Here is a 14,297-nt window from a genome sequence, read left to right as displayed (position 1 = left end):
CTTGGTCCGAGTTTGGTGGGTGGTTCTGTAACGGCAGTCTAGCTCTTCCTCCTCCTCGGGCGAGGAGAGGCGAGAAGGATCGGAGGACCAATGTGCAGCGTGGTAAGTTTCCATGATTTAATATACACGAAGACACTATACAAAATAACAAACAAACTAACCGTCACAGTCCCTTATGGCACAAACACTGACACAGTAAACAACCACCCACAAAATCCCAACACAAAACAAGCCACCTATATATGATTCTCAATCAGGGAAAACGATTGACAGCTGCCTCTGATTGAGAACCATATTAGGCCGAACACAGAAACAGACAAACTAGACACACAACATAGAATGCCCACCCAGCTCACGTCCTGACCAACACTAAAACAAGCAAAACACATAAGCACTATGGTCAGGATGTGACAGCGTCCCCAGTAGCTTGTGTAGGTTTGCTACTTGCTTGCTAAGAGGAGCCACTTTGCCCCTGTAGTCCTCCGCAAGCAAGCAGTTGCYACATTGAAAGTCAGTGCGGTCCACATTGTCCCTGAACAAAACAAAGTAAACACAGCTCATGCAGCGCTGGAAACGTTCAATAGCGACCTCCAGTTGAGATCACCGAGCCAGCTAGGCTAGCTAGGCTTCTGTGTCTCTCCTCCTCTGCGGAATCTTGAGGGATCCCGGGACAGACAGCAGCGCTCACAGCAACTAAGCCCAACAAAGCCGCAGGATCCAAAATAAAATAAAAGTATATAAAAACACTGTCAGCTTTACAAAAACAATAAACCGAGGTTTCTCATTCAGTTTTCGGCGTTCAACAGCGTCACAATGGATGGCAGAAATGTCAAGTTGTGTATCACTAGATTTGATTTATTGCAAGATAATATAACAAGGGTATATTACAAGGTTGTACTGTGCAACTTTCATAAGGTCTTGATTCCTGATATGGAATAATGTAAGACAAAAGGAGGCTGTATTGAAAACATGTCCACGTTAGGGGAGACACCTTTTTAGGCAATCCCTAGCTGCTGGGCTGCTCAGTCCTGGCCCTGTGGTTCTGCCGTACTGTTGGTTGTCAGTCTGGCCTTGGCCTAACACACCTGAAACCAATAATGAATGTTTCACTAAGATCCTAAAGCTGAGTGGGGTGTGTTGGGTTGGGGCGCGGACCCCTATGGGCAGGATGGGGTGACACAGCTGTATTGCGTGCCAGTAAAAATAGCTCTACAGTACTAGTAGGCCTAYGATATGAATTATATGGAGGATGTACTGTTTCTATGTGTTACTGTGTAGGAGGTTAATGTGTTTTTATTAAACTTTGGATTTTCAAACCTTTCCCTTTAGACATAAAACTAATTTAAATGGAAAGGAAGTTGTGTTGGAGAGAGTTTAGTTATTAACTAGACTGGTGGGGGTCGGGCGTGCAGGTGCATCGGGCTGGCTGTGTAACGTGTGCACTGGGAGTAAGGGAAGCAAGTTCAGGGAGTGAATAGATTTAATGAATGAACAAAATATAATACAAAACAAGAAACACAAACAATGCACAGACATGAAACAGAAAYGATAACGCCTGGGGAAGGAACCAAAGGGAGTGATATATATAGGGTAGGTAATCAAGGAGGTGACGGAGTCCAGGTGAGTGTCATTGTGCTCTGATGAGCGTAACGATGGTGACAGGTGTGCGCCATAACGAGCTGCCTGGTGACCTAGAGGCCAGAGAGGGAGCACACGTGACAGTTCTCCCTCCCCGACGTGCGGCTCCAGCCGCAGGATGCCAACCAAAATGACGATCCCGGGGTTCAGGAGCGGACCGGTCACCTCTGCTAAGGCGTGGGAACCTGTTGATCCCGCTGAGGCGCGGGAGCATGACGACCTAGAGCGCCAGAGAGAGCATACGTGACAGTACTCCCTCCCTGGCGCGAGGCTCCAGCCACAGGACGTCAACCACAGGGATGATCCCGGGGATCAGGAGCGGACCGGGCGGCTCTGCTGAGGTGCAGAAACCGGACAAACCGGCTGAGGCGTGAGAGCCTGATGAGCCGGGTGACACCTCCCCGGTTGCCTCGCTCGAGGCAGGGGAACCTGTTCACCCAGCTGAGGCATTGGAGCATATCGAGCCCGCTGAGGCATGGGAGCCTATCGAGCCAGCTGAGACATGGGAGCCTATCGATCCCGCTGAGATATAGAAACCCGTCGAGCCAGCTAAGGCAGGATAACCCGTCAAATCCGCCGAGGCATGGGAATCCGACAAACCGGCTGCGGCCTCCCAGGTAGCTCTGGTTCTGACATCGCCTCCAACACAAAATCAAAAAAACTCCCTGATGCTTCCCTTTGGTGAGGCGTCATTTTATAAAGTACGCTGCGAGTCGGGAAGCAAGTTCAGGGAGTGAATACATTTATTAATGAATGAACGAAACAAGAAACACAAACAACCAACAGACATGAAACAGAAACAATGACGCCTGGGGAAGGAACCAAAGGGAGTGACATACAGTTGAAGTGTGAAGTTTACATACACTAAGGTTAAAGTCATTAAAACTCGTTTTTCAACCACTCCACAAATTTCTTGTTAATTTAACAAGCTGTAGTTTTGGCAAGTCAATTAAACATCTACTTTGTGCATGACACAAGKAATTTTTCCAACAATTGTTTACAGACAGATTACTTAACTTATAATTYACTGTATCACAATTCCAGTGAGTCAGAAGTTCACACACACTAAGTGTGCCTTTAAACAGCTTGGAAAATTCCAGAAAATGATGTCATGGCTTTAGAAGCTTCTGATAGGCTAATTGACATAATTTGAGTCAATTGGCGGTGTCACTGTGGATGTATTTCAAGGCCTACCTTCAAACTCAGTGCCTCTTTGCTTGACATGATCGGAAAATTAAAAGAAATCTGCCCCAAAAATTGTAAACCTCCACAAGTCTGGTTCATCCTTGGGAGTCTGGTTCATCCTTGGGAGGAATTTCCAAATGCCTGAAGGTACCATGTTCATCTGTACAAACAATAGTACGCAAGTATAAACACCATGGGACCACGCAGCCGTCATACCGCTCAGGAGGAGACGCGCTCTGTCTCCTAGAGATGAATGTACTTTGGTGCAAAAAGGATTGCAAACCAATCCCAGAACAATAGCAAAGGACCTTGTGAAGATGCTGGAGGAAACCAGTACAAAAGTATCTATATCCACAGTAAAACGAGTCCAAAACCACCATCAAAAAGCCAGACTATAGTTCGCAACTGCACATGGGGAAAAATATCTTACTTTTTGGAGAAATGTCCTCTGGTCTGATGAAACAAAAATGGAATTGTTTGGCCATAATGACCATCGTTACGTTTGGAGGAAAAAGTTTGATGCTTGCAAGCCGAAGACCACCATCTCAACCGTGAAGCCCTGGGGTGGCAGCATCATGTTGTGGAGGTGCTTTGCTGCAGGAGGGACTTGTGCACTTCACAAAATAGATGGCATCATGAGGGAGGGAAATTATGTGGATATATTGAAGCAACATCTCAAGACATTAGGCAGGAAGTTAAAGCTTGGTCGCAAATCGGTCTTCCAAATAAACAATTACYCAAGCATACTCCCAAAGTTGTGGCAAAATGGCTTAAGGAAAACAAAGTCAAGGTATTGGAGTGGCCATCACAAATCCCTGACCTCAATCCCATAGAAAATGTGTGTGCAGAATTGAAAAAGTGTGTGCGAGAAAGGAGGCCTACAAACCTGACTCAGTTACACCAGCTCTGTAAGGAGAAATGGGCCAAAATTCACCCAACTTATAATAATGAAGCTTGTGGAAGGCTATCCAAAACGTTTGATCCAAGTTAAACAATTTAAGGCAATGCTTCCAAATACTAATTGAGTGTATGTAAACTTCTGACCCACTGGGAATGTGATGAAAGAAATAAAAGCTGAAATAAGTCATTCTCTCTACTATTATTCCGACATTTCACCTTCTTAAAATAAAGTGCWSATCCTAACTGACGTGAATTTTTACTTGGATTAAAAGTCAGGAATTGGGATATACTGAGTTTAAATGTATTTGGCTAAGGTGTATGTAAACTTCTGATTCCAACTGTATATAGAGCAGGTAATCAAGGAGGTGATGGAGTACAGGTGAGTGCCATTATGCACTGATGCGTGTAATGATGGTGACATGTGTGCGCCCTAACGAGCAGCCTGGTGACTAAGAGGCCGGAGAGGGAGCACACGTGACAGGCTGGGCGGTCTAGCTTAAATTTGATATAGATTATGTCTTGATAAAGACAATCAAAAATTAAGTCTTTGCACTTTATTTGTAAGACGTGTTCATTTGTTTCGCTATTGGTTAAAGGTGCAACACAATATTGATTATTGAATTATCATTGATCTATTTCAGTCTTATCAATCACTTAAACATATTTAATAATGATCTCTTACCTAGCTTGATGGCGGTGGTCATTTTTGCTTACTTTTTGTTGTTTTAAATAGAGACGGCTAGAAGGTCCATGGTCATATTAGATTGTGTAGAAATGTGAAAACTGGGTGGACCCTCAGACCCCTCGCCAAGTTATGTCCCCCCACTTCTAAAACCAAAGTTGCTCCCCTAGTGAGTACTCTATAGCAAACACAACATAATAACAAAATGCTATCTAATCTCTAAACTCTGGGGACCATCCTGAAATTGTTCTTCTTTGAGGTTTCTGATGGTTCAGCCATTTGAATAAACTGCTTGTGTTCCAAGAGCCGCAGTAATTGAGGGAAGTTTGTGAGCAGGCTGCTTGTTTGTAGTTGTATGCAGATCACAGCGTTTTCTCCCCCTCTTTCCCCCGACTGGTGTTTCTAAGCTAATGCAGTAGCCTGGGTCAGAGGAGGAATGCTGATGATGCCGGCCCCATCCTCTGGTCCTGACAAGTTAAAATGGACAAACATAGCACTCCCTCCTCACTGCAACCATGGCTAGCAGATCGGGGATAGATCCCACTGGACTAGGGGGTGTGCATATTATTATGGATGCCTCTCATTTCACATGGATGACCTAACTTCAGAGTGTTTGTGGAAATGTGTGGGGATGCGAGAAAAAGAAACAGAAAGTGGGTGGAAAAGAAATGTTGGTTTTTCTGAACTGAACTGCTTTACAAATTGTGTCATCATCCGGTGAAATATGAAACTATGAAACGTTCATTACTGTTTGTTTCTTATCCCATGGTCATTCTCTGCTTAAACTAGACCATTTATTGTGTGTGTTTTTTCTTCATTAGTAGTGTTCCCTGTACATAGTCTGTCTGTATCCTGTCTTACCACAGTGGGGCCAGGAGAAGGAGTCTTGTTCAGTTACTTTTAAAATTAACACATCATGTGATAAATGAGCCAACACGGTTATTGAGTTAAAAGTAACAACATGGTGGTTGTGTTAAAAGTAACAACATGTGTCTTCCCTAACTAGACACACAGATGTCTAACACAACATGTTTTGTATTTATCACATCTGTTCTGAGTGCAGGTTTGGATGCTGACGTGTGTTACTATTTTTTAAATGATGGAGCATGGCATGGAGATAAAAATAGAGGCAGGAGGTATGAAACAACACACAGCGCAGGTATGAGGGCCATCATGTGTGTAATGCACAAGAACCTTCCAAATATAATGAGAAATGGGGCAGCCTATGCCATTCGAGGTGCACCTCTACAAAAATAGAGCTGAACTGGCCTAAGACTAGGCTATAACCCGGTTGTTAAAATCACACAAAGCAAACTTTTCCACCCCGTCAGTGCCTGATCCAACCTGCCTGGTCCACCTGTCACAGAGAGGATCAAACAGCTCAGAGAAGACAAACAAAATCCTACAGATAAGGCAACGGACTCGATCATCCAGAACTTTTTTGATGACTAATAGAAAAAGCTGTGGATGAAAGCGAGGTCAGAACGAGCACTGATGAAGAAAAAAACACATCCACTAGAAACACAGGGTTGGCGCAAATGTGTGTTTGGGGAGAGGTCAGGGTAAAAATGCAGGGAGGGCTCTGGAGAGCGAAGGGTCCGCCAAATTACAGCATGACCCTAATAATTAATAGAGAATATGCTTATAAAAAGAATAGGGAGAGTAGCCGTTTAATATTCATTATCGTCCTCCTGGACTACAAACCTGCAGGAATATGATTCATTTTATTTTCAGCACATTATTCTAGTATCACCTCTCTGCACACACAGACCATAGAGGGGCTCAATATTCCTCTATTAAGAGGGCCCTCAATATTTTCACCCTCCCATTGAAAGTCACTGCTATTTCTCGAGCGTTTTGTGGGCCCTCTTAATAGAGGGTTCCTGAGTGTGCTGTCAATGTCCCCTATTGGAGCTTGGCAGACATGTTTGATATGTTTATTATGTTACTGGCACTGCGAAGCGCTGATGTTTGTGGTGATTTATGTGACGACCATGTCACCCAGGTCCCAGGGACCCATTAAAACTTCTGTGGGCTGCAGGGGCAGTATTGAGTAACTTGGATGAAAGGTGCCCATTTMAAACGGCCTCGTACTCAATTCTTGCTCATACAATATGCATATTATTATTACTATTGGATAGAAAACACTCTCAAGTTTCTAAAACCGTTTGAATTATATCTGTGAGTAAAACAGAACTCATTTTGCAGCAAACTTCCTGTCAGAAAGTGAAAAATCTCAAATCGAGGCTCTGTTCCAGGGCCTACCTAATCTTTTGCTTGAAATCTATTAGTATACATGCACTTCATACGCCTTCCACTAGATGTCAATAGGCTGTGAGAGGTGAAATGGGGTCTCTAGCTCTTTCTATGTCAAAGAGAGCGCTTGGAATGACAGGACCCCAATTTCCTTTGTTCAGGAAGACGCGGAAAAGACTTCCGGATTGCTTCTGAAAAGTGTTTGTTATAGACGGCTAATAGCTCCGGCTTTGATTTTATTTGATAAATGTGACAATATCATCGTAAAGGTATGTTTTTTCAATATAGTTTAATCAGATTATTGAAATTTTTTCGGGAGTTTTTGGCGTGTTCCGTTCTCTGAGTTTGTTGACGATGGAGAGCTTCGCGCCACTTGGCAAGTTTTGCTTGCTAAATCGAGAGGGAAAAAGCCGTTCTAAAACCAAACAACGATTGTTTCTGGACGAAGGACCCCTTGTACAACATTCTGATGGAAGATTATCAAAGTAGCGACCCATTTATGATGTTATTTCATATATCTGTCGAACATGGTGTACTATTAGTTTGCGCCAGATTTTGGGCGCTCTCTCGCCATAACGTAAGCTGCATGTCGTTTTTTTTTTTTTTTAATTCTAACACGGCGATTGCATTAAGAACTAAGCTATCTTTAATTTGCTGTCCAACATGTAATTTTTAGTAAAGTCTATGAATAGTTATTTGATTAGAATAGGTGAGTGTCAGAAATATATCCAGACATTCTGGGAAAAAGCTGCCTAAGTTTTCCCAATGTATAACCACGGGATTTCAGCTCTAAATATGCACATTTTCGAACAAACCAATATGTATTGTGTAATATGATGTTTATAGGACTGTCATCTGATGAAGTTTGAGAAGAGTAGTGAAAAAAATTCATATCTTTTGATGGTTTATTCGATATCGCTAACATGCCTAACGAATCAATGCTTTGTGTGTTTGGCTATTGTAGTAAGCTAATATAATGCTATATGTGTTTTCGCTGTAAAACACTTAAAGAATCGGAATATTGGCTGGATTCACAAGATGTTTGCTTTAATTTGCTGTACACCATGTATTTTTCATAAATGTTTTATATGAGTATTTAGGTATTTCAATTTGGTCTCTGTAATTGTTCTAGCTGCTTCGCGTGCTATTTTCCGATTGTAGCCTGCAATGTAAAACTATAGATTTATACCTCAAATATGCACATTTTGAACAAAACATAGATTTATTGTATAACTTGTTATAAGACTGTCATCTGATGAAGTTGTTTCTTGGTTAGTTTGGTTGGTTTTGTGCAAGCTACCTGTGCTGTGAAAAATGTCTGTGCTTTTTTGTATTTGATGGTGAGTAACATAAATATACGTGGTGTTTTCGCTGTAAAACATTTAAAAAATCGGACATGTTGGCTGGATTCACAAGATGTGTATCTTTAATTTGCTGTATTGGACTTGTTAACTTCTTGCAACTATAGGGGGTGCTGTTCCGCATTAGCATATTTGGGTCTCCAAATTAAACTGCCTCGTGCTAATTCTTGATCGTACAATATGCATATTATTGTTATTATTGGATAGAAAACACCTTCTAGTTTCTATAGAAGTTGAATTTTGTCTCTGAGTGGTACAGAACAATTTCTACAAGCACTTTTCATGACAGGGTTCAGATTTCAGAAATTTTTACCCCTGATCTGGGTCTGTTTTTAAGGCGACAGTGAATGCTATGAAGAAACCGACACTGCCTACGTCTTCCTCTGGGTGTCTGTACGTCATCACGTTTTGAATGAAATCTATTGCACAATCCCAGCCATTATAAAACCACAAAATGTTTAGGGACCGCCTTTCTCTCGTGCGCCTGAAGCGTGAAGGCCATCGGACTTGCCTCGTTCCAAATCGTTGTCTAACCAGCAATATTTCTCCGGTCATGTTTTCAGTCGTTATAGTTGTTAAAAACATCATAATGTAGTAATTTGAACCGTTTTATAGCAATTTATATCCGTTTAGTGCGATTTTGAGGAATTTCTTTGTTGTGCACTCTGAAAGTTTGGACACGTTTTGGGTCCCGTTCGTCGTTAGTGATATTTCGAAGGACAGAGGACATCTATCGACCAAAAACGTTTATAACATAGAAAGGATACATTGCCCAAGAATCTGATGAGAAGAACAGCTCAAAGTAAGCAATATTTAATAAAAATCGTGTTGTCGAAATATTTTAAACGCATATTTCGCCATTTGTTTGGTATAGCTCACTTGGCCAACCCTGTATTGAAAAGTAAGGATAATTAAAAATGTAAATCAGCGGTTGCATTAAGAACTAATTGTCTTTCGATTGCTGTCAACCCTGTATTTTTTAGCAAGTATATGATAGCTTTCAATTAAACTAGATCACTCTGATAGATGATCGCAGACAATATGAGGCTTGATTTCCTAGTATTTTATTGTGTAACCACGGTTTTGTATGGCTAAATATGCACCTTTTCGAACAAACTGTATATGTATATTGTAAAATGATGTTACAGGAGTGTCATCGCGAAGAATTCTGAGAAGGTTAGTGAAAAAATTAATATATTTTGCGCGGTGATTACGTTATAGCGCTCTTTGGCTGGAATCGATGCTCTGGTAACGTTTGCACATGTGGTATGCTAACTTATCGATTATGTGTTTCGCTGAAAAACGCTTAGAAAATCTGAAATATGGTCTGAAATCACAAGAACTGGGTCTTTCCATTGCTATGCTTTGTCTATTTTTATGAAATGTTTTATGATGAGTAAATTGTCATACACGTTGCTCTATCTAGTAATTCTAGTCGATGTGATGGTCGGTGCAATTGTAAACTGTGATTTCTACCTGAAATATGCACTTTTTTCTAACAAAACTATCCTAATCCATGAATATGTTATCAGACTGTCATCTGAAGAGGTTTTTTCTGGTTAGTGGATATCAATATCTTAGTTGAGCCGAATTGGTGATAGCACCTGAAGGAGTAAAAAACTGATGGAGTTAGAATAGTGGTGTATTTTGCTAACGTGTTTAGCTAATAGATTTACATATTTTGTCTTCCCTGGTAAAACATTTAAAAAATCTGAAAATGGTGGCTTTATCACAAGATCTGTATCTTTCATCTGGTGTCTTGGACTTGTATTAATGATATTTAGATGCTACTATCTACTTGTGAAGCTATGCTAGCCTATTGCTAATTCAAGGTGGTAGTGGGAGGATGGGGCGGTGCTCCGCAGGACACCGAACCGAGGTAGAGGAAACCTAGTATAGAGGTAACTGTTGTGAAAGAGTTAAATATTTCTAAAAAATATCTTTTGAATTTCGCGCCCTGCACTTGGACAGGCTGTTGTCATAAGTGTACCGACACCGGGCTGCAGCCATAACAGGTTAAAAACATTTAACCGGAGAAAGTGATGCTGTAAGCAGAGCCACCGCTGCCAGATGGCGCCAGGAGAAGGGGAGGTATACGCTGGCTAATAAAATACCAAAGGTCCTTATCATACAGACTTATGTATCAAGTGCCACAACTTCAAGTGCATGAGCAGGAACACTGGAGTACCTCTCCTTGACAGGCTGGAGATGATTGGCAAGAGTGGACACATCATACCTCAGTCATGTTTTAATTCAAACGTAATTCAGACCTTTTAGGAACGAGCTACTGATAGGTGGCTCCTCAATTGGAACTCTACAAGTGGAACAATGCCAACAGAACAGAGCCCATGCAGCTAGGCTGCAGCAGGTAAAGTACCCTCAGTCGCCTGCTCAGCTGAGTTGATACATTTCTATCATCCCTGTGAAATGAGAAGCGTATTCCTGGCAGATGAATGACCTGACGGCAGTGAGAGGAGAGATTAGGAAACAAAGACAGAGAGAGTGTTTCTCTTTGAAAGGACATTATTCAGGTCTGACTCAAGCCCGTATTCTGATTGTAACTGAGGAGAGAGCAATCTGAAAAGGGAAAAAAATGTAATTTAACATTAAGGGAAGGGGACAGCTGCCCTGAGGGAGCGGGAAAGGTATGTTAATTAATACAGAAATCATAAATCGCCACCATCCTCAGCCAGGGAACCCAGAGTGTCTGACTGTGTGTGTGTGTGTGTTAGTGCACGTTTTCACGCGTGTGTGTGTGTGTGTGGGAGTGTGTTTGCGGAAGTGTGTGTGTGTGTGTGCATGCCCTTGTGTAATCCTGCTTGTAAATGTGTGCATGCCTTCGTTTATTTGTATGCGTGCATTTGTGTGTGTGTGTCTGCAGGTTTTTTGTCAGATTCTTGGTTTGGATTAGAGGAGAACCTGCTGGCCCCCTCCTAGTCTTCACCCTCCCTCCGTTCCCACAGCAGCCCCCTGAGGAGGCGACGGAACGTATCTGTTTCTAGGAGATAAAGGGTTGCTCACCGTGTCCCCAGAGCTAGCCCAGTTGGCACAGAACACACTGGCAGTCTGCTCATGTAAGAAGCCATGTCACTGAAACTGAGAGAGGGAGAGAGTAGGAGGGAGGGAGGGAGTAGAGGGGGTGGGTTTGGGTAGGCGAGAGGGATGATAGGAGAGAGGGATGGTAGGAGAAAGGGATGTAAGAGAGAGGGATGGTAGGAGAGAGGGATGGTAGGAGAAAGGGATGGTAGGAGATAGGGACGGTAGAATACATTTATGGTAAGAGAAGAGGATGGTAAGAGAAAAAGGGATGGTAGGAGAGAGGGATGGTAGGAGAGAGGGATGGTAGGAGAGAGGGATGGTAGGAGAGAGGGATGGTAGGAGAGAGGGATGGTAAAAGAGAGGGTTGGTAGGAGAGAGGGATGGTAGGAGAGAGGGATGGAGAGAGAGGGATTGTAGGAGAGAACGATAGTAGTAGTCAGGGATGGTAGGAGAGAGCGATGGTTGGAGAGCTATTAAGAAGGCACAATACATCTGGCTCACTAACTTTCAGAAGAAAAGGAGCAGCAGAGACAGAAATCGAATAGAGCCAATATCCTATTATATTTGCCAGAGATAGCTAACAAACAAATTACTAGCACTTAACTTGGTGAAAACTCCTTGGGAAGAAATGCCTTTGGATTCTTTACTCATTTATTTTTCAGATACAGGTGCTCCATCTGAGGCAAGCATATTGTAACACGTGTTACTTTAAATCATAAAATCATAAAAATCAGTAAAAATAAAATGAGTCTATTATGCAGTAGAGCTTTAAGGCTGCAGGTATGTGTGTGGTTGGAGGGTGGCCATTCCAACCCATAAGYGCCTAGCATTGTTTGCAAAAAAGAGGGATTTCAGGCCTCTTTCTCGGAATGTTACACAACTAATAGTTCAAAGCCATCCATTATGACATTCTGTTACAATATACTTCTGTGATGTGCTACAAGGTACTCTTTCCGTGGACCATCGCCATATCTCCAGAAATTGATCTGTCTCCRAGGTCAAATGTTAAAGTACTAATGTCTTCCTAGAGAGGTATTGGCACTAGGCATCATATCCATAATGCCCTTCCGGCCCCTGCACACAGGCAATATATTAGCAATATCCCATGTCTCAAGAAAATATACAGCATTGATTAAATCAAATCAAATCTAATTTTGTTTTCACATGCACCTTACAGTTGTCACGCCCTGGCCATAGAGAGGCTTTTTATTCTCTATATTGGTTAGGCCAGGTTGTGAATAGGGTGGGCATTCTAGTTTCTTTATTTCTATGTTTTCTATTTCTTTGTGTTTGGCCGGGTGTGGTTCTCAATCAGAGGCAGCTGTCTATCGTTGTCTCTGATTGAGAATCATACTTAGGTAGCCTTTTCCCACCTGTGTTTATGGGTAGTTGTTTTCTGTATAGTTTTAGTTACCTTACAGAACTGTTCGTTTCTCGCTTTGTTATTTTTGTTCTAGTGTTCAGATTTAAATAAATATCATGAACACGTACCACGCTGCGCTTTGGTCCACTCCTTCTTCATCAGACGAGCGTTACAGAACTACCCACCACCAAAGGACCAAGCAGCATGGCCAGGAGAGGCAGCCCCCCCAACATTTTTTGGAGGGGCACACGGGACGATTGGCGGAGCTGAGGATGGAACCAGAGCCAGTCGGGGTGAACTTGGAGGGTAGCGAAGGTAGTGAAGCAGAGACAGTGAAGGAGTTGATGGGGAGATTGGAGGAGAGAGCTATGAGAGAGCTGCTGTGTTGGTGCATGAGGCACAACATTCGCCCTACGGAGCGTGTCCTCGGGTTGATGTCACCTGAGTCAGCTCTCCATACTCATCCTGAGGTGCGTGCTAGCCGTCTGGTGAAGACTGTGCCAGCCTCATGCACCAGGCCTCCTGTGCGCCTCCCCAGCTCTGCACGTCTTGTGCCAGCTTGGCACTCCAGACCTCCAGTGTGCCTCCACAGCACGGTGAGTCCTGCGCCGGCTCTACGCACGGTTTCCCCAGTTCGCCAGGAGAACCCAGTGTGGCCTGTTCCAGCTCGCCGCACGTGCAGGGCTAAAGTGGGCATTCAGCCAAGAGGAGAGGTGCAAGTGGTAAGCACCAGATCTCCAGTGCTCCCACACAGCCTGGTTCGAACTGTGCCTGCGCTCTGGAGGTGCAGGGCTAAAGTGGGCATTCAGCCAAGAGGAGAGGTGCCAGGGATACGCACCAGATCTCCAGTGCTCCCCCACAGCCTGGTCCATCCAGTGCCTCCTCCAAGGACCAGGCCTTCAGTAGGTCTCCCCAGCCTGGTCCATCCAGTGCCTCCTCCAAGGACTAGGCCCCCAGTAGGTCTCCCCAGCCTGGTCCATCCAGTGCCTCCTCCAAGGACCAGGCCTCCAGTCGGTCTCCCCAGCCTGGTCCATCCAGTGCCTCCTCCAAGGACCAGGCCTCCAGCGACAGTCCCCTGTCCGGAGCCTCCAGCGACGGTCTCCAGTTCGGAGCCTCCAGCGACGGCCTCCAGTCTGGGGCCCGCAACGAGGGTGCCCAGTCCGGGGCCCGCAACGAGGGTGCCCAGTCCGGGGCCCGCAACGAGGGTGCCCAGTCCGGGGCCCGCAACGAGGGTGCCCAGTCCGGGGTCGGCGGTGAGGGTCCCCGCACCAGAGGTGCCACCAAAGTGGAGGGAGCCAGAGGCGGAGGGGGGTCTACGTCCCGCACCAGAGCCGCCGCCGTAAAGGAAGCCCACCCGGACCCTCCCCTTTAGAGTCAGGTTTTGCGGCCGGAGTCCGCACCTTTGGGTGCTGGCCATAGAGAGGCTTTTTATTCTCTATTTTGGTTAGGCCAGGGTGTGACTAGGGTGGGCATTCTAGTGTCTTTATTTCTAGTTCTTTGTGTTTGGCTGGGTGTGGTTCTCAATCAGAGGCAGCTGTCTATCGTTGTCTCTGATTGAGAATCATACTTAGGTAGCCTTTTTTCCCACCTGTGTTTGTGGGTAGTTGTTTTCTGTATAGTTTTAGTTACTTTACAGAACTGTTCATTTCTCGCTTTGTTATTTTTGTTCTAGTGTTCAGATTAAAATAAATATCATGAACACATACCACGCTGCGCTTTGGTCCACTCCTTCTTCATCAGACGAGCGTTACAACAGTGAAATGCTTACTTACAAGCCCTTAACCAACAATGCTTTAAGAAGTTAAGAAAAAAATACTAATAAGTGTTAACTAAGTAAAAAATATATAAGTTAAACATAGAAAATGAAAGTAAC

Source organism: Salvelinus sp. IW2-2015, linkage group LG22 (assembly GCF_002910315.2).
Source record: "Salvelinus sp. IW2-2015 linkage group LG22, ASM291031v2, whole genome shotgun sequence".
NCBI lineage: Eukaryota > Metazoa > Chordata > Actinopteri > Salmoniformes > Salmonidae > Salvelinus > Salvelinus sp. IW2-2015.
Note: the sequence above shows the minus strand (reverse complement) of the source record.